The 19,778-nt window shown below is 39.2% G+C and overlaps 1 protein-coding gene across 1 annotated transcript in view; it reads right to left on the bottom strand.

Annotated features, from left to right (window-relative positions):
• The window catches only part of MYO5B (myosin VB), a 577,307-nt gene that overhangs the window by 522,821 nt on the left and 34,708 nt on the right, over positions 1-19,778 (bottom strand).

The raw sequence follows: 19,778 nt of genomic DNA, 5'->3' as shown, positions 1-19,778 counted from the left end.
CCTGGAAAGTTACTGAAATCACAGCAGCTAGGCTTTGTAACCATATGACTATAGACAAATCACTTTAACTCTCTGGGGTTCATCACCTATAAAATAAGAGAGCTGCACAAGAGGATGTGTAAAGCCCTTCCAGTCCTCACATTTTAATACTTCTATGATTGATTGTTTACTTTAGTTAAGGTTATGTGTGTGTGATCATACAGACACATAGAAAATCGTCAGTTCTGTTCTTCAGGCTCCAAACAGGACAAGCCTGAATGATCCAAGTCTCACTCAAGTTTCCAACCAGAAAAGTAGGCTCAGGAGATCAGTAAATATTTTGTCAAACCACTGGTTAAGATGAAATGACCTCAAAAATGCACTTTTGTTTCCCTACAATTAATCTCTATTGATAATTGTGTTTAAGTCAACTCAACAACCACTTCCTAAGCCTCACCTAGCACAAGGGTAGCCAACACACAGGCCTAAGACTACACACAGCTCTTCAGAATTGTGTGAGCAATCCAGGAAGCAGGAATGAAAAATAAAAATTGACATCACAAATTGTACTAGAGATAGGACTATTTTTTTTTAGTTTGCCACTTCTTTTTAATTTTTTTCAATCTTAATAGTATTTTATTTTTTCCAGTTACATGTAAAGACAGTTTTCAACATGTTTTTATAAGATTTTGAGTTCCTGATTTTTCTCCCTCTCTTCCTTCCCTCCCCCCTCCTCAAGATAGAAAACAATTTGATATAAAGCTATATATGTACAATCACATTAAGCATATTTCTGCATTAATGATGTTGTGGGGAAAAAAAGAACAAAAGGGGAAAACCTCAAAAAACAACAAAAAGGTAGAAATGGTATCATTTAATCTGCATTCAGCTTCCACAGTTCTTTTTTTCTGAATGTGGAGAGCATTTTCCATCATGAGTCCTTGGATCATTGTATTACTGAAAAGAGCTAAGTCTATTACAGTTGATCATTGCACAATGTTGCTGTTACTGTGTACAATGGGGAGAGAGGAAATTTTAAAAGTAAAGCTATGTCCAAAATAAGCAGGATCTAAAATAAGATTACATTGTAGAAACATAGAAAGTGCTTTAACCAATCAGCATTACACTTAGTAGAAAAATTAAAATGGAAAGAAATATAGCTTGGTCAGCTTATATCCCTTAACAGGTGGGATAAGGCATGCTTTTATTTTTTTTTAAGTGCCTCATTTGGAAAATGCTTCACAAGACAAATAATTAAGGTTCTCACCTATGATAACATATCATCACAGACTAAAGGTGTGTCCTTACTCTGGGCTTCTCTAAATTCTGCTTAAGTTGTCTTGAAGGTTTTCCCACAAAAGTATTAAACTATGTCTCAGTCTCCATAGTCCAAATTAGTCAGCCCTGTTAAAAATCAACTTATCCTTGAGGAGTGCCAAACAGAATGACATATTAGCACTTAAACTACTCTATGCTCAGACAGCTGTGTCCTCTCTCTGTATTTTTTTGGGAGGGAGAGGGAGACAGGGCAATGAGGGTTAAGTGACTTGACCAGTATCACAGAGCTAGTAAGTGTCAAGTGTCTGAGGCTGTATTTGAACTCAGATCCTCCTGAATCCAGGACCAGTGCTTTATCCACTGCACCACCCAACTGCCCCCATCTCTCTGTATTTTAATATATATATTTTAAAAACCTAGCTTCTCTCATTAAAAGCAGTAGTAACTTAATTTTCCAAATGCTAAAATCAAAATGGTTGTTTTGAAAATTGGGGGTGGGGGCATAGTTAGGTCCATCTATGCAGTGAGGGTTTGGCTTTATCAATTGCATCTTCAGATGGTAAAACCTATTTTCAGCTAACATCAACTTTACAATTAGGGGCACTAGAGAAGGAGATATGGGGAACAGTTTCAAATTCCCATTCTCTTTCATCCCTCAGCAAAGTGTCCTGCAAATAATAGGTGCTTGATAAATGCTTGCTTAATTGAATTTCTTAATAAAAAGCACAGAATCATTAAATTAGGGAATTCAGTGGTAGTATTCTGTGGCCAGGATCTTATCTCTTCTACTTCCTGAAACTCTAGGTCAATTATTTTAAATTATTTTTAGACCAATAATCTTAGTATTTATTCCCAAATCATAGTGAAGAGGTTGCTTTTTGTTGCAGTGGAGACCTGTGATTTCACTGGTATCAGAACGCCTAATGATTAAACTCATTCTGCCAATACAAATAAGCAACTGTCCAGCAAATTAATCTTGGAGAGTTACCTTGCCATTGAAAGTTAAATGACTAGCCAGAATCCAGTAGAGGTAAAACTTGAACCCGGGTCTTTGTGAATACAAGGTTTTCCCTCTACACACTACAACACACTAGTTATTTCTGAGGCAAATCAAAGTTATCATAACATCAAAATATTTACTAATGAATTGACCACTTATCAAATTAGTTCCTACTTAAACACCCATCCTACATTAACATTAATGTCTATCTACATTCATCCCCAACTATTTAATGTTCTGCCAGTTCCTAGTTGGTTTTCTGTAGTTGTTTAAAGAGGATAATTTGACTATCAATGGATGGAGAGAGGCACTGGGAAAAACTGATGAAGTCTTTGAATATTTTTACAACAATGTCTTTAAAATGGGGCAAAGGAAAGTCAAACAGGAAGTGAAGGATATTTTATTGTGTTATCTGGTAGGAAACATTACAATGAAAAAAAAAATCAACGCACATTTCATTCAGTATATTTAAAAAATTATTGTTGATGTTATTCAGTTATTTCAGTTATATCCCAGTCTTCATGATCTCATTTTGGGGTTTTCTTGGCAAAGATGCTGAAGTAGTTTGCCATTCCCTTTTAAAATAGTACATAGTTAGGGGCAGCTAGGTGGTACAGTGTGGATAGAGCACCAGCCCTGGAGTCAGGAGGATCTGAGTTCAAACCTGCCTCAGACACTTGACACTTACTAACTGTGTGACCCTGGGTAAGTCACTTAACCCCAATTGTCTCACCTAAAAATAACAAATAGAACATAGTTGTAATTACCACATAAATTGTGTTAAAATTTAGTATAAATGTATTTTCTCAATTTTGTTGCATTTTTCAAGATAAAATCCTAATCAAGCTTTCTAGTTTTGCTCCCCTATGAAATAAGAGTTCTCACTTTAAATGGATTCACATTGTAACCTTTTCTGGTATCAATTACCCTTGGAAAGCTGTTTGTTTAGCTGGTAAGGCATAATATGAAAGAGGCCAAAGCTTTTAGTTCTCTCTCCATGTAGACCTATTTTTGCCCTAGGCTGCTATCATTGAGGGCATCCCTGACAAGGGCCACCTATCTGATAGGTGCAGGCCATTACATCACAAAATAGAACTTAGGAAGAGTATGTAGATGCTTCAAAGCAAAGCCTTTACCAGTAGAGTAACATTACTGATAATTGAATAGTGTTGCCTTCACATACTATTATGTCATAGAATCACACAATTTAGAGTTGGAGAGACAAAAATTGATGGGTTTTGTATGTGGTTTTTCCCTATTATTTTGGTTCTTACTGATAGACAAACCCACAAAGATACTAGATCAATTCTATGCACAATCAATACTATTTTAAGGAAAGAATGAAGGGCAGCTGCTAAGGGCATATGTTTATTTGAGGAACAGAACATGGTCAGAATAGGGATAGGACTGGGATCAAAGAGCCTGGATGCTCAATCCTCATAATTTCTCCTCCACCTGGCTTATGTGCCCTACAAAGTCCTTCAGTTAATTTTCCATCATTACCTTATCCTCTATTTAAAAGAAAATATGAGAATTTCCAGTGAAATAGTCTTAATAAGCAAGAAAAGTACTAACAATACAAATCTTTCAAGTCAAACCATGCAACTGAGGGAGGGATAAACTTAATTTAAGAGGGAGGAGATGGGATTAGTCATAAGGAATGGGTGGCTTAAGTGAAACTTTTTTTTTCTCTAAAAGCCTTTAAAGATGAAGTGTTCTTATTGCTTTCAAGGTTCTGCTAAGATTCTCCCTAAGGCAGGAAATGATTTTAGGGTTACTCCGCAAGTTTAGTTTATACAGGTGACACTCAGAAGGCTTGTTCAGTCTATGGTCCTTTGAACAATTACAATAAGGAGTTACAAGGCAAGCAGTGGTGGTCTTGTGATCTAAACAACTAAGCTTCCTAAACCTGGGAAGAACACAAATATTATCTTGATTTTCCATTTGGTTGTGCTTTTTAACTTATACTAAAATTGCTAAACTTAAACATATTATTAATCACTGCTTTAAGATATGATATACGATCAGGACAAAAAAAATGGCAAGGCTGTCAGGGTTAAGTGACTTTCCCAGGGTCACACAGCTAGTAAATGTCAAGTGTCTGAGACTGTTCCCCTGAACCCAAGGCCACTAGCTCTATTCACTGCACCACCTAGCTGTCCCCAAGGCAAAATTTAAAGAGATACAAACACCCAGGTATAACTAGTGAGAACCACAAAATTTACTGAGAACTGATTCCCTATCCAGTTCCCTCTTTCCCAGACAAATGAATTGCCTGGGGCTGACTGTCTTAGTCATTTCCAGACTCTTGATGGACTTATGGACCTTCCCCAAGCAACTTATCCCCTCCCGAAGTTCCCCACCTTACTCCCAGGACTTTTATGATTATTTTGTGAAAGAGTCCATCTACACTAAGTAGTTTCTATTTGAGTCAGTAACGCCTATACTTAACTTAGGAGCAGTTCTATTATTTCTTTTGTCAAAGGTTCATTTACATTAAGTAGCTATATGTCACTCTGGAGCAATCTTTTGGTTCCCTTTTTGTTCTGTTACCCCATTAAAAACCCTGTCCTCTGTTCCTGGCTTCCCAGCTTTGCTATACCAGGAGCTATAGTTCCTCTGCTCCGATTAAAGACTTTATTTCTCCTATATTGTTTCCTTAATTTCCAGGTTAACACTAGATACCTATATCTCAATGATCTCTAATAGTTATCACTCTCTGCTTTTTTTAATTGGCTTTTCACCCAAGTTTCTTTCAAATTTCTGAAACCTTCCTGGAACATGTTCATAACTCCAGTGCTCCAGGCTAGCTTGGCATCAGAAGCTTTTGCAAGCTATTTTCCATCTGCCAGATGGTTCTTTTCAGCCTTTGACCTGTTCTCTAAAGAATGCTTCCCAACTAATCGGTGAGAAAGCATTAAGTTGCTTTATGAACATTCCTAGCCAGCACTATTTAGTTAAATTCAAAACTGATCAAGTTGATTGAACAAACTATTTGTTGTATCCACATTGAGAGGAGATAACTACCCATTTCTCACACTATGAATGGACATTCCACTGATCTGGTCTCTCCATAAATATCTGTGTATCAGGCACACACTGTTGACAGACTGTGAATTGGCCCCAGAATTGATCAGAAACAAGAGAATAAGCTGGATTGAATTCAGGAAATTGAACAGCTCCTTTTACTTGTCCCAAACTAATCACTGAAACAAAAACTCATGTTTTAAACACCAAACTTACCAATGATGGTAATAATACATAGGTATAAATCACCAAACACCAAAATATTTTAAGGATTAAAACTGTAGGTAGCCCAAAGGCCAATGGAGAGGCATAGTGGAGATTAATTAACAGGAGGAAGGAGGTGGATTAGTCACCTGAGGAGAATGAAGGACAACAGGAAAATAATGGGGTCCTGCATTTTTAACTGCCAATTGTTAATAGACTTGCACAAAGGAATCTAGCCCAGTGGGCAGATAGTACAAATGAAAGATATATGGAAGATCACACAGGATGGAAAAGTACAGATTACTTCCCACCTGTGGATCTACACCTTTGTAAAGAATACCCCACCACCATAATTGATAAAATCACAGATCAATTAAATAATAAAGCACTTGGTTGGTGAAGCTGCTGAGAAGTTGGTCAGGGAGTAGGGATTGAGTGACCTGAAGTATGATTGGGGACTGACTCAAAAAGTGAGCCAGATAAGACAGGTACCAATCAGGAGAGAGGAGGCCCCAGGGCAAACATTCCAATGATAAAATAATTCTGAAATGAAAGCCTGGTCCCTGCTCCCAGTAGCCAGGTGGCTGCTGGGGCTAATGAGAGGGTTGGGGAGGGAAGCTTGGGGGGGGGGGCCTGCTTAGAACAGTGGAACCTAGAAGGTAGTCATTCATATACATGACCTTATTCACAGCCAAATCCAGATTTGTGAAATCAGCACTAGGTAGAGACGGATTCCATTAAATGCCCCATAAAATGTTTCAAGATTTTAAAAGCTGTATTATTTGTAATTACAAAAAACTAGATGGTACCTAATTATCCAATAATAGGGGAATGATCAAATAAATTGTTGAACATTAATGTAATGGAATTCTATAATGGAATTATACAAGTATGAAGAATACAAAAACCATTGAAAGAACCTGATAACGTGATGCAAAGTGGAAGAAGCAAAGCCAAAACTGAGAACATACTGAAATCAACCACATCAAAGGGCAAAAGTGAATGGACAAAGAGGGAACAACTGAAAATAATAACTGAAAAGTTATTATGTTTATGTGCAGAAATTAATAGTTGTCAAGTCAATTAATTAGTTGTATTGATGGCTAATATCAGGGTTAAAATTTGTACTGTTGTCAGTCATTTCACTTGTGTCTGACTCTTCATGACCCCATTTGGATTGGGTTGGTTTTTGTGTGTGTATGTGTTTTTGGTTTTTTTTTTGGTTTTTGGCAGAAATACTGAATTGGTTTGCTTTTTCCATCTCCAGCTCATTTTTTAAAACATTTATTTAATTTTTTTTCTTCTTTTTTCATTTATTTAGAATTTTATTTTTCCCCAATTACATGTAAAAACAATTTTTAATGTCCATTTAAAAAAATTTTTGCTCCAAATTCTCTTCCTTCCTCCCTCCCCCTTAAGAAGGCAAGCTATTGAAGATGGCAGAGGAAAGGCAGTGAGTTCTCGAACTCATGACAAGATCACTCCAAAAAACATCCAAATAATGCCATAGGAAAATGCCCAGAGCAGCAAAACTCACAGAAGAATGTGCTAAAATCATCTTCTAACCAAGAACGGGTTGGAAGATCAGAAGGAGGGAACTGCTGTGCTGATACAGGTGTCGAGCCCAACCCCACAGTCACCCTGACACAGATCCAGTCCTAGGAAGGCCTCACCAGAGAAGCATACCCCCAGAGCCTCTGAATCAGCTGAAGCACCAGTGTCATCTGGAACTAAGCTCACAGTCTGGAGGGCTGAGCCCTGGTCAGGGAGGAGACTATGGGGTCTATGCTGGTGCTGAGGCAGAACTTGGATTTTTCAACCCTGCTGAGAACCAGGAGGTAGGCTTGAATAGCAGTAGCCCAGGTGGGGGAGGGGCACAGGCTCATCAGGGCTAACAACCACAACACACAAAGCTGGTTGATTAGAAAGTTGGTCTGGGGTCTTCTCTGGACCAGGGAACAGGCCAGACAGTGAAGAACCTTATCCTCCTTAAATCATACCACCTGGGACTTCTGAAGCTTGGGATACTGCAGCCTGGAAACAGTGCCCCACTTTAAGGAGCTAAAAAAGAAAGGCAAGATGAGCAGACAGAGAAAGGTGAGGACCATAGAAAGTTTCTTCAGTAACAAGGAAAACTGAGGTACACCCTCAGAGGAAGATGTCAACATCAGGGCCCCTATATCTAAAGCTTCCAAAAAAAAAAATGAATTGGTCTCAGGCCATAGCGGTGCTCAAAAAGGACTTTGAAATTCTAGAAGAAGCAGCTAAAATAGAAATTGAAAGAATCCACCAATCACCTCCAGAAAGAGATCCCAAAAGGAAAACTCCTAGGAATATTATAGCTAAATTCCAGAGCTCTCAGGTCAAGGAGAAAATGTTGCAAGCTGCCAAAAAGAAAGAATTCAAGTACTGTGGGGCCCCAGTCAGGATAGCACAAGATCTAGCAGCTTCTACACTAAAGGACCAGAAGGCATGGAATATGATATTCCAGAGGGCAAAGGAAATGGGATTACAACCAAGAATCACCTACCCAGAAAAACTCAGCATAATCTTTCAGTGGAAAAAATGGGACTTTAATGAAAAAGAAGACTTTCAGATATTTGTGATGAAAAGACCTGAACTGAATGGCAAATTTGACTTTCAAATACAAGACCCTAGAGAACCATAAAAAATTGGAGCTGGGGGACATACCTGGGGTCATATAGTGGGCGACTGTTTTGTGTCCGAGTCCAGGTTTTGGCTGGGATCCCCCTGGGTCCAGGGGTGATGCTTTGTCCACTGTGTCACCTAGTTAGGTGATGACATCTTTAGGGCTAAATTGAGGGGTGAAGGGAATGCACTGGGGGAGGGGGAAGGGCAGAGGTGAAATCCTACATGAAAGAAACAGGAAAAGGCTTATGGAGTGGGGAAAGAGATGGGACAGGAGCAGGGCAGTAAATGAATTTTACACTCATCAGAAAAGGCTCAAAGACCTTAAACTCATCAGAGCTGCATCAGGGAGAGACTAACACACACACACCCAACTGGGTGGAGTAATGCCTAACACTCATCAGAATTGGCTCAAAGACCTCAATCTCATTAGAATTGTCTCAAGGAGGGAATGATGTACACACTCAATTGGGTGGAGTAATCTGTCTAACCCTGCAGGAAAATGGGAGGGGAAGGGGATAAAGAGAGAGGTGCAAAAGGGGCAGCTAGATGGCGCAGTGGAAAATGTGCATTTTGAAACAAATGAGCAACAAAAATATTTTCTGAAATAACTGAATAAAAGGCATAGAATTAACACTTACTAGCTGTGTGACCCTGGGCAAGTCACTTAACCCCAATTGCCTCACTAAAAAAAAAAAGAAGTAAAAAAAAGAGAGAAGGGCAAAAGAAGGAAGGGCAGAGGCGGGGAGGGGACAGATAGAAGCAAATCCCTTTTGAAGAGTGATAGGAGGAAAGAAGAGGGATAATAGAATAAATATCATGGGGAAGGGAATAGGATGGAAGGGAAACAGTTAACAACAGCAATCATGAAAAAGAGAAAAGGGGGGGAAATTGTACAAAAAATATTTATAGCAACTCTTGGTGGGGGCTAAGAATTGAGAATCAAGGGAATGTCCATCAATTGAGGAATGATGGAAAAAGCTGTGCTATATGATTGTAGTGCAATGGTCTTGTGCTACAGGAAATGACAAACAGGTGATTCCCTGAAAAACATGGAAAGACTAATGAACATCAATGTATAGTGAAGTGAGCAGAGCTGGAAGGACATTGTGCATAGTGACAGCAGTATTGTTCAATGAGCTTATTTTATTTTTTCCAGTTACATGTAAGGGTAGTTTTCAACATTCATTTTCATAAGATTTAGAGTTCCAAATTTTTCTACCTCCCTCCCTCCCTTTCCTGCCTCCTGCACAAGATCACAACCAGGTTATATATGTACACTCCACAAGTGTTTTTTTGTTTGTTTGTTTGTTTGTTTAGTGAGGCAATTGAGGTTAAGCAACTTGCCCAGGGTCACACAGCTAGTAAGTGTTAGGTGTCTGAGGCCAGATTTGAACTCAGGTACTCTTGAATCCAAGGCCGGTACTCTATCCACTGCGCCACCTAGCTGCCCCTACAAATGTTCTTTTTATCAGTTCTTTCTATGGGAGTGCATAGTAAGCTTCCTCATTAGTTCCTTGGGATTGTCTTGGATCATTGTATTGCTGAGGATGGTAAAGTCATTCACAGCTGATCATCTTTCAATATTGCTGTTACTTTGTATACAGTACATTTCACTTTGCATCAGCTTATGTAAGTCTTTCCAAGTTTTTCTGAGAGCATCCTGTTCATCATTTCTTATAGTACAATAGATAATTCCTTCATAATCACATCCCACAATTTGTTCAGCCATTCCCCAATTGATGGGCATCCCCTTAATTTCTAATTCCTTGCACTGGAAAAGAGCTGCCATAAATATTTTTTTGTACATATAGGTCCTTTAACTTTTTGGTTTTTGATCTCCTTTTTGGATACCAACCTGGTAGTGGTATTACTAGGTCAAAGAGTATTCATGGTTTTATAGCCTTTTGGCCATAGTTCCAAATTGTGCAGCTCATTTTACAGATGAGGAAACTGAGACAGACAGGGTTAAATGACTTGCCCAGGGTCACAGAGCAAGTAAGTGTCTGAGGCCAAACCTGAAGTCTTCCTGACTCCAGGCCCAGTGTGTCAAGTAGCTGCCCTAAGGTTAAAACAAATAATTCTAAATGTCCAATTCTCTAGGACCAAGACCCAACTATAGCCTTTTTAGCAGCTTTGTGAATTAACATAGCTAGACTTGGCTCTCTGATATCTCCAATTTGATTCAACTAGCACCGATTAAGCACTCATTTTATACTCCTTACTGTGCTAAGCACTGGAGAGACAATAAAAGAATAAAAGTCTCATCCTCTCCAGGAACTTGATATAATTACCAAAAAAAAAAAAAAAACCCCATCCTTTTAGAGCTTGTACTTTATAGCACCCAAGTCATCCTGTCTCTGTCCAGTTAAAAAACTCAGTGATTCTCTATTGTATCAAATCCTAACTCCTCTAACAGACCATTGAGTCCTAATTTAGCTCTGTCCAACTTTAACTCTCACTTTTGTTCCCCAAAGTAAACACTTTGTTCTAGCCAGGCCAATTAATGTATCCATTTGGGGACAGCCTGAGGTAAAGATGGAAGGGAACCAACATGAAAGAGCTCACCTTCTGTGTCCACTGGACAAAAGGTAATACGTACAAACATGTGATCATGAGCATTTCTTAGTTTGAGGTGAAATGCCAACCATTTGAGTCTGAAGACCAGAATGGCAAAGGAGGATCTCCTTCTTCCTTCAAGTTATGCTCAAAATGTGCCTTCTTTATTCTTCAAAGTTAGGACCTTAACTATGTGGACATTCACCAAATGCTCATTCATCATCATTAGTGTCAGACCTGAAGGACCTCCAGAAAGCAGAAGTACATTTTCACAAAGCCAGAACAATATATTCAATCAATTCTATGATAGGAACTGTGGAAAGAAAAGAAGAAAACAGAGTCCCTACCCATAAAGATTTTTATTTTTTGGCGAGGCAATTGGGGTTAAGTGACTTGCCCAGGATCACACAGCTAGTAAGTGTCAAGGGTCTGAGGCCAGATTTGAACTCAGGTCCTCCTGAATCCAGGGCCAGTGCTCTATCCACTGCGCCACCTAGCTGCCCCTATAAAGATCTTTTAAAAGCTGGGGAAAATAAACAGAACACAGGAAATCACCACAAGCAATATGCTGTTAGTGTTCAGTTTCTTCAGTCATGTCCAACTCTTTGTGACTCCATTTGGGCTTTGCTTGGCAAAGATAATGGAGTGGTTTTCCATTTCTTTCTCCAGCTCATTTTACAAATGAGGAAACAGAGGCAAACAAGGTTAAATGACTTGCCCAGTGTCTCACAGCTAGTGTCTGAGTTCAGATTTGAACTCAGGTTTTCCCAACTCCAGGTCCAGCACTCTACCAACTGCGCCACCTAGTTGCTCTATAAAATATAGGACTAGACAAATTTAAGTGTCAAGTTATTTTTTATAAAATTTGAGTGTTGTAAAAACTTGGAAGAGAGAGTCATATGGGTGCTGAAGTTCCCAAGGACTCAGACCATTTTTATCTACCCCTTTCTTCCCTACAAAAATGTAAGCTGAAAAATAGGTAGATCATTGGATGAGGCAGCTTGGTGATACAGTAGATAGAGAGCACTGGGACTAGTATCAGGAAGACCTAAATTCAAATCTAGCCCCAGATACTTACTAGCTATGGGACCCTGGGCAAATCATTTAACCGCTGTATGACACAGTTAGGTGGCACAGTGGGTAGAGTACCCAGCCTAGGATCAGGAAGACCATAGTTCAAATGCAGCCTCAGACACTTACTAGGTGTGTGACCCTAGGCAAGTCAATTAATCTCCATTTGCCTTAATCCACTGGAGAAGGAAATGGCAAACCACTCCAGTATCTTTGCCAAGAAAACCCCAAATATGGTCATGAAGAATCAGACATGACTGAAATGACTCAATGACAACTGCCACAGTTTCTTGAACTGTAAAATGGAGATAATAACAACACTTACGTTCTAGGATTGTTGTGAAGATCAATTGAGATATTTATAAAATGCTTCCCCTTCCGTTCTCCCAGTTCTTGGATTTGTAGTCACAAGAATTTGCTTTACACTCTAACTCTGCCTTCTATACACTGTGTGACTTTAACAAGTAATTTCATAATTTGGGGCCTCAGTTTCCTATTCTGTGAAATGAAAAGACTAGACTTGATGTTCTCCAAGGTCACTTCCTTGCTTTCATATTTTATGATTCTAAGTGCAAACTTCTCATAACCTAGTAGGAAAATGCCTTGATAGTATTAGTACTGCTGCCCCTAATCCAAGTTTCCTTGGCCACTAAGCCTGGCCAGTCTTCTGGTGACTGCCCAAGAGCTAAGGTGTGCCTTCAAATATGCAGAAAAAAAAGATCCTATGATAGAGGGTTCTTTCTGGCTTCCCTAAACCTTCATTTGGGCACATCTATTTTCCATCTTTTCTAAAACAAACAAAAAAACAAAGAAAAAACATCTCTCCCCCCCCCCCCAGCAAAAACAAACAAACAAAACTAGGAACCAGTAAGAGCCTATGGAACATAGCCAATTACACTTATAGAGAAGCTTTACATAGGACAAAAAGCAATTAAAATGACCTCTAGACTTCCATAATTCAGGGTTTCCTGATGCTGGGAAATAGGAAGACTGAGGACACTTGCAGAGGGTGAGGCTATCTGTACATGGCTAAACTGGTTTGGCACCTGGTTTTCTTGAAGTGCCCAGGCATGTATGTGTAGCCAGTCATTGTTACTGAGGAGATTCCAGCCCCCCACCCTCTGATGGGCCTCATTTGCTTCTCATTCATCAGTGTCTTCTATCCTGAAGTGAAAAGGCCATTTCTAATACTCTTCTGTCCAACCTAAACTGTTATTTCCAGAATGGGTCCTAAAATTAACTTCCATGGACTCCTTTTCCCCAATATATTACAACAGCTGGAGGGGGGGGGAGCACAACTTTCCTTCTGAGCAGAGTCTCAGTCATCAAACTTTACTCAATAGCCTATAAACATCATTACCACTCAAAATAGAACCCTAGAGGGACTCACCATTATTCCCAAACCCAGTTTTTGACAGGATAAGTTTCCTCATCTGTAAAATTATTTCTCTGGTCCCTTCCTGCTCTTACAGTCTATGAGTCCACCTGGCTGTGAATCTCTGAGTTAGGGAGTCAGGAGCCATTGCTAATGGGTTGTTTAACAATCTGAAAATCCGACACAGATCTAATACAAGGAACTGCCCTTTCATAAACATCGCTTTACATTGAGAGAGCCTGGTTTCTCCAACATCTTTTTTTCTGCACCATGTTTGTCTCATTTTGCAGATGGGAAATGGGAAGTACTAAGAGATCAAAGATCATACCATAAGCCCAGGTAGCTAAAGATACATCAGGGGACCCTAGGGACCCTGGACTCATGGTACTAATCACAGCAAGAGTTTTTTCCTGTACACTGAAGATAACCCATCTAATTTAGCAGTTTACAGATTTATGGTTGTTTAACAGTTACAGACTAAGTGCTAGGAGGAACTAACATTTACTATCTCCAGGCTATGCGATTATGGCCTCATTTCTTTTTTTTTTTAAATCATAATAAACATCGTTATTTAAAGTTTTGAATTCCAAATTCTAACCCTCCTTGCCTCTCTCCCCTCCTCCTTCCCTGAGGTGGTAAGCAATCAAATATTCATTATACATGCACAATTATGTAAAATATTACCACATTAGTCATTTTGTATAAGAAAACTTGAATAAAAGAAAGAATGAAAGCAAGTAAAAACTAGCATGCTTCAGTCTGTGTTCAATCAATATCAGTTCTTTCCTTGGAGGTGGACAGTATGATTTATCATTAAATCTTTGGGATTGTCTTGTATCCTTGTTTTGATGAGAATAGTTTAAGTCATTCACAGGTCTTCATTAAACAATATTGCTGTCACTGTGCACCATGTTCTCCTGGTTCTTCTCACTTCACTATACATCAATTCATACAAGTCTTTCCAAGCCTTTCTGAAATTGTCCTGTTTTTCATTTCTTATAGCACAATAATATAACATCACCATCATATACCACTGCTTGTTTAGCCATTCCCAGATTGTTGGACATACCTTTGATTTCCAATTCTTAGCCATTACAAGAGCTGCTATAAATATTTTCATGTAAATAGGTCTTTTTCTCTTTTTTGGGATGTCTTTGGTGGTATTGCTGGATCAAAGGGTATGCAGTTTGATAACCTTTTGGGCATAGTTCCAAATTCTTCTCCAGACTAGCTGGATCAGTTCACAACTCTACCAACAGTAGATTATTTATCTCAGTTTCCCCACATCCCCTCTAATATCCAATATTTTCCTTTTTTGTTAGATTTGCCACTCTGATAGGTGTGAGGTGATACCTCAGAGTTTTAATTTATGTTTCTCTAATCAAAAGTAATTTAGAGCTTTTTTCATATGACTATAGGTTTTGATTTCTTTGTCTGAAAACTGCCTGTTCAAATCCTTTGACCATTTATCAATTGGGTAATGACTTGTATTTTTATAAATTTGACTCAGTTCTCTATATATTTGAGAAATGATATAACTTCATTTCTAATCTCAGGGTTAGCCTCAGGGGTAAATAGTACCAATGTATATGTACAAATTCTGGCATCTGGGGAAAATTCAGTTTGGTGTTGGGCAAGGCTAGTTGAGTTAAACTAGATATAGTAGTCATGAAAGGGAAGCTAGTGAGGCTGTGAGGTGGTCCAGTGGACAGAGCTCTGAGACCGGAGTCAGGAGGACCTGAGTTCAAATCTGGCCTCACACATCTTTTAGCTGGGTGACCCTGGATAAGTCACTTAACCTCTGTCTTAGTTTCTTCACCATAATAGCTCCTACCTCACAGGGTGGTTGTGAGGATCAAATGAGATAAAAATGTAAAAACACTTATCAAAGTGCCTGGAACATAGTAGATGCTTAATAAATGCTTATTCTCTTCTCTTGCCAAGTAAGGAATGTGAAGGCCAGGTTTTTCAAAGGGGTAAATGATAACTGAGATACTGCATTTATTTGAAAGGAAGAGGAATGGGACTTGGAGGTTGATGGCGGTTGATAGATATGGGTAGGAAGTGTTTTAAAGGACAGAGAGTTGCAGAGTGATGACATAACAGTAAGGGTCTCAAAGTGGTAGGGGTGGGAGTGAGGGTGGGAGTATTGTGTACAGCAATTCTTCCTCCTGGCCCTGTTTGTCAGGGAATGAGAGAGAAGGAAAAGCTAGCTTTGGACAGGGTGGTACATGTCCTTGGGAGGTATGATGTCTTCAGGTGGAAGCTATGTTGTAGTGAGCACCAATAAAATGAGAAGGAATCTAGAAAGGATGATGAATAGAGTGCTTGACTTGAAGTTAGGAAGCCCTGAGATCTAATCCTGCCTTGGATACTTACCAACTTTTCAGCCTATTTCCTCATTTTTAAAATGAAGACAATAAAAGCACCTACTTCAAGTTCTTGTGAGGATCAAATGAGAAAAAAAATTTATAAAGTGCTTTTTTTTTTTGCAAACCTTATATCACTATATAAATGTCAGCTATTATAATGATTCTTATTAAGGAAAGTTTGTTCTACAACTCTCCTTTTTTTTTTAACAATAAAGAGTTGTAGGAACTGATACAGATTGAAGTGAGCAGAACCAGAACCACAATTTACACAACTACCACAACACCACAAAGGAAAACAATTTTGAAAGCCCTCTGAGCTCTGATCAAACAATGACCAATCACAGCCTCAGAAGACTGATGATGAGCCATGACACCCACCTCTTGACATAGAGGTATGTGTGGACAGGAGGGGTAGAACAAGACATAGCCACCATAATGATTTGTCTTGCTTGACTTATTGTTGGTAGGCATGGCTGGGGGAGGTGGGGAGTGGTCAGTAACAATATCAATAGAAATTTTTTAAAAAGTAAAGAAAGAAAAGCATCGAAGAAACATTGAAAAATACACAGAACAGAAGAAAGTTTAGATGGTGACACTGGTAAGTAGGCCAGTGTTCTTAATATCTTATTAAATCTGATATACTTTTATAAAAGTTATACATAACAGAAGTTGGCAGTATAATTTACTCTTTTCTCTTCTTTTTATCTTGAAATGCTCATTTGTTGTTTGTTAAATTCACACTATTTTTTTTTAAATAAAGAAGGTTCCCAGAGGGTACAATGAAAAGGGAGGGTAAAAAACTATCCAGATTGGGGATGGCTCTTGATCAGGGAGTCAGCAAACCAACCTCTTGATTTTATACAGCCCAAGAACTAAAAATTATTTTTATGTTTTTAAATAAAATTTTATTGTATTTTAAAATGTAAAATCAGCTTGCAGATCACAGGAAAACAGGAGTCAGGCAGGATTTGGCCCTCTGGCAGGAGTTTGTAAAACTCCAGCTCCAGCTAAATCAGATAAGGATAAAAGCACAAGGTAAAAGGAGAAAGGACTTTTCACCAGGGTGGAAGGCAATTTTAAATCACAGGGATTAAAGGAACAAGAAGGAAGAGAGTGCTCTCCTTGGTGCCCAGAGAATACCAAGTAAAGGGAACTTAAATCAGCTTCAAGGTTCTAATTAGAATGACACCCAAGTGCTCCAACGTGTCCTGACCCTGAGGTGGAGCCCCTCAGTCAGTTGATGAGAGGAAGCGAAGAGGGGAGGGCAGATTATTCATTTGAAAGGAAATATGAACTGTTCTCATAATTATTGGTCAGCATTTATTGAGTACTTCTTCTGTTCAAGGGACTGTGCTCAGTGTTAGGGAGATGTGAGATAGTCCCTGCTGCCAAAGGGTTTGCTATGGGCAAGGAAGGACAACTACCAATTCATTCTCATAGAATCAGAGCTGGAAGGGGGCTTAGTGTCATGCAGCCCAATGCCCTTATTTACAGATGAGGAAACAGACTCAGACAGGTTGAGTGATTTTCCCAAGGTTATACTGGTAGAGGGAAGTTTCAAACTCACATTCTTTGACCCCAAAACTCCCAAACCCCTGTACCGTGCTGCTTCTCATGATGATCCCAAGACTTCCCACATGGTACAAGTCTTTAGGACATATGGGACAATGGGGTGGGGGGCAGCCCTGGAAGAGAAATGTGACAGGAATGGGGCCCCAGTGGGCAAGAAAAGAAGCCAGGAAAAGAAGCCGAGCCAGGTGGCCAGAGGCAGCATAACCCACTCCCCCCAAGCCTATGCCTGAGGCAAAGCCCCAATTGCTCCAAGTTAGTTCCCACTGCATCACCTATGTCTGACCCCATCCCAACCACCATTCATTCACCCAGCTATGGAATACCTCTGCAACTGTAATAATGGCCCAAGGAAAACCAAGTGCCCTTGGCACAGATCTAGCTTTACAACAAGCTAGTTAAGGCGATGGCATTTCACATTTCAATGACTTTTTTATTCAGTGCTCATGCAACTGTAGCTAATAACAAAAATGATTTGGGCAAGCTCACTGCAATCAGCAGATCTTCTGAAGCCCATTGCTACCCAGGTTGTCAGCTTTCCAAGGCACAGATGATTAAAGGCCTCTTGTAAATACCCCTTCCAGTGAGTGAACAGCCTGAACAAATATGCTACACTTCAACCCTGTTTTCCTTTGTGGCCCCAACCTCCAGAATCCTCTCCTAAACCTCTCCAAAAGATAGCACCAGATCAGGGCTAAATTTGTCCTTTGATGGGACTTGAGAAAAAATATTCATTTTATTTTGACAGAGAAACACCCAGGAACAGACTCCCCTTCCCCAATCTACTCTGCCCCCCTGACTTTAGAATTGTTTCTGTTGATCTTGCAATCACATGATCAAAAACTGTAAAGTGTTGAGAGAAATCAGCTATTCCAGAGAGAAATCAGCTATTCCAGAGATGTCAAAGTCACAGCCAACAGCCAACAAAATTTTCAACTGCTGCAAAACCAGAGTAAAATGTAATCAGGAAATGTATAACTACAAACAAACAAATAAATAAATGGATACATAATAGATCAATAAATGAACAAATAAACAGATATGTAAATAAATAGATGAATAAATGAATGAATAGTTAAATATATATTTCCTAATTCAATATGCATCCTGCAAGAATCCATTTCTACTTGAGTTTGATAACCACAAATCAAGTCCATACCAACAAGGAAACAGACCCAGAAATGGGAAGTCAAAAGCTCAAACAGCTGGTAAATAATAGAGAAATGATTCAAATCCAGGTGCTCTGTCTCCAAATGCTGTGCTTTGATTCTCTCCATACCCCCTAGGGAAGAGAGATCAGATGGAAACTTTTTGTGTTCATGTTCTCTACACAGACCCCTACCCCACCCCTTCTGCCTCAGCCCAGCCCTGCCCAGCACAGTGAGTCTGCAACACACTTTAATTCATTTGACCAGTCACTTTAAGGAAGGAGGAAAATCCTTGGCAGTAACTCCCAACAGACAAAGCCCAGCTCCCTCGTGTGTGAGCATTCTCAGTTTTTCTTGTCATCTCCTATTTCCTCACCATCCATCTTTGGCTGTAGAGCAGACTCTTGATATATTGGAAACTTTTTTGCATTGCATTAGTAGCTCAGGTGCAGGCATCTTTCATTGCCCCACGTATCACTTGGAATAAAAGCAAGAAGACAGCAATCTCATCACTCACAAAGCCAGAGAGGCTGAGGAGGAGGGAAATGTGTTTAACCATTCACTCAGAAAGCCATATAAGAAGAGGCAGCTTTGTATGGCAAAGACCCAAATGTGTCACATCCACACAGACTGGGGTTGTTTGAAACCACACAGACAATATTGGAACCCATGAAATCAGCCCTTCCAATAAACAGAATGAATAGTGATCTTCTGCATTCAGCATGTGAGGTCTGAATTCTCAACACTACTGCCACTAATAGATTAGACAACCAAAGGGGGGAGGATATGGATAAAGCTCTTCTACTAATCTCTCCAGGCCTCAGTTTACTTATCCATAAAATAAGGTTGGGTGTCATTACCTTTAACATTCTATCATTTTGAGAAATTCTATTTTTATATAGCTATCTTTTAAATATCATTTATCTATATTTACATATGAGCAGCAAAAATGCTATGATCTATATCATCACATTGCATTTGTATTCACTACCCATTATCTTATTTAATCCACCCACTAATCCTGTGAGAATGACAAAATAGAGATTGCTTTTTCCCATTTTACAGATTAGCAAACAGGCACAAGTAGGTGACTGACTAGCCCTGACTCTTGTAGTTCTTAAATGGAGAAAGAATTAGTAGAAACAAGGCCTTCTGACTTTTCATCCATAAATTCATCTCACCACACCGTGCTGCCTCCAACTTTCCCCAAGAGCAGAGGTTAGACTGACTAGGGTATCCTCTAGGATGTACAGGAACCTATGAGTCCATTTCAGGTGAAGAAGGACTAGAGAATTATCAGACCTAACTGATGTCCTCTTCCTCATCTCACAACTCTTGATATGGGCAACTCACCTAATAATTAAATAATTATCTGGTAACTCTTAAATATAATAAAATTATCGATCAATTTAATTAAAATTAATTATAAGAAAAATAAATATAATAAAATATTTTTTCATTCTCTTATATGTAAAAGGAGAGGGTTTAATGAAATGGCACCTGAAGTACCTTCCACCTCTAAATCTGTGATCCTTTCATTGTTCCCC

The sequence above is a fragment of the Dromiciops gliroides genome, chromosome 1 (genome assembly GCF_019393635.1).
Source record: "Dromiciops gliroides isolate mDroGli1 chromosome 1, mDroGli1.pri, whole genome shotgun sequence".
NCBI classification, from domain to species: domain Eukaryota; kingdom Metazoa; phylum Chordata; class Mammalia; order Microbiotheria; family Microbiotheriidae; genus Dromiciops; species Dromiciops gliroides.
Note: the sequence above shows the minus strand (reverse complement) of the source record. Positions and strands in the feature narration are given on the sequence as shown.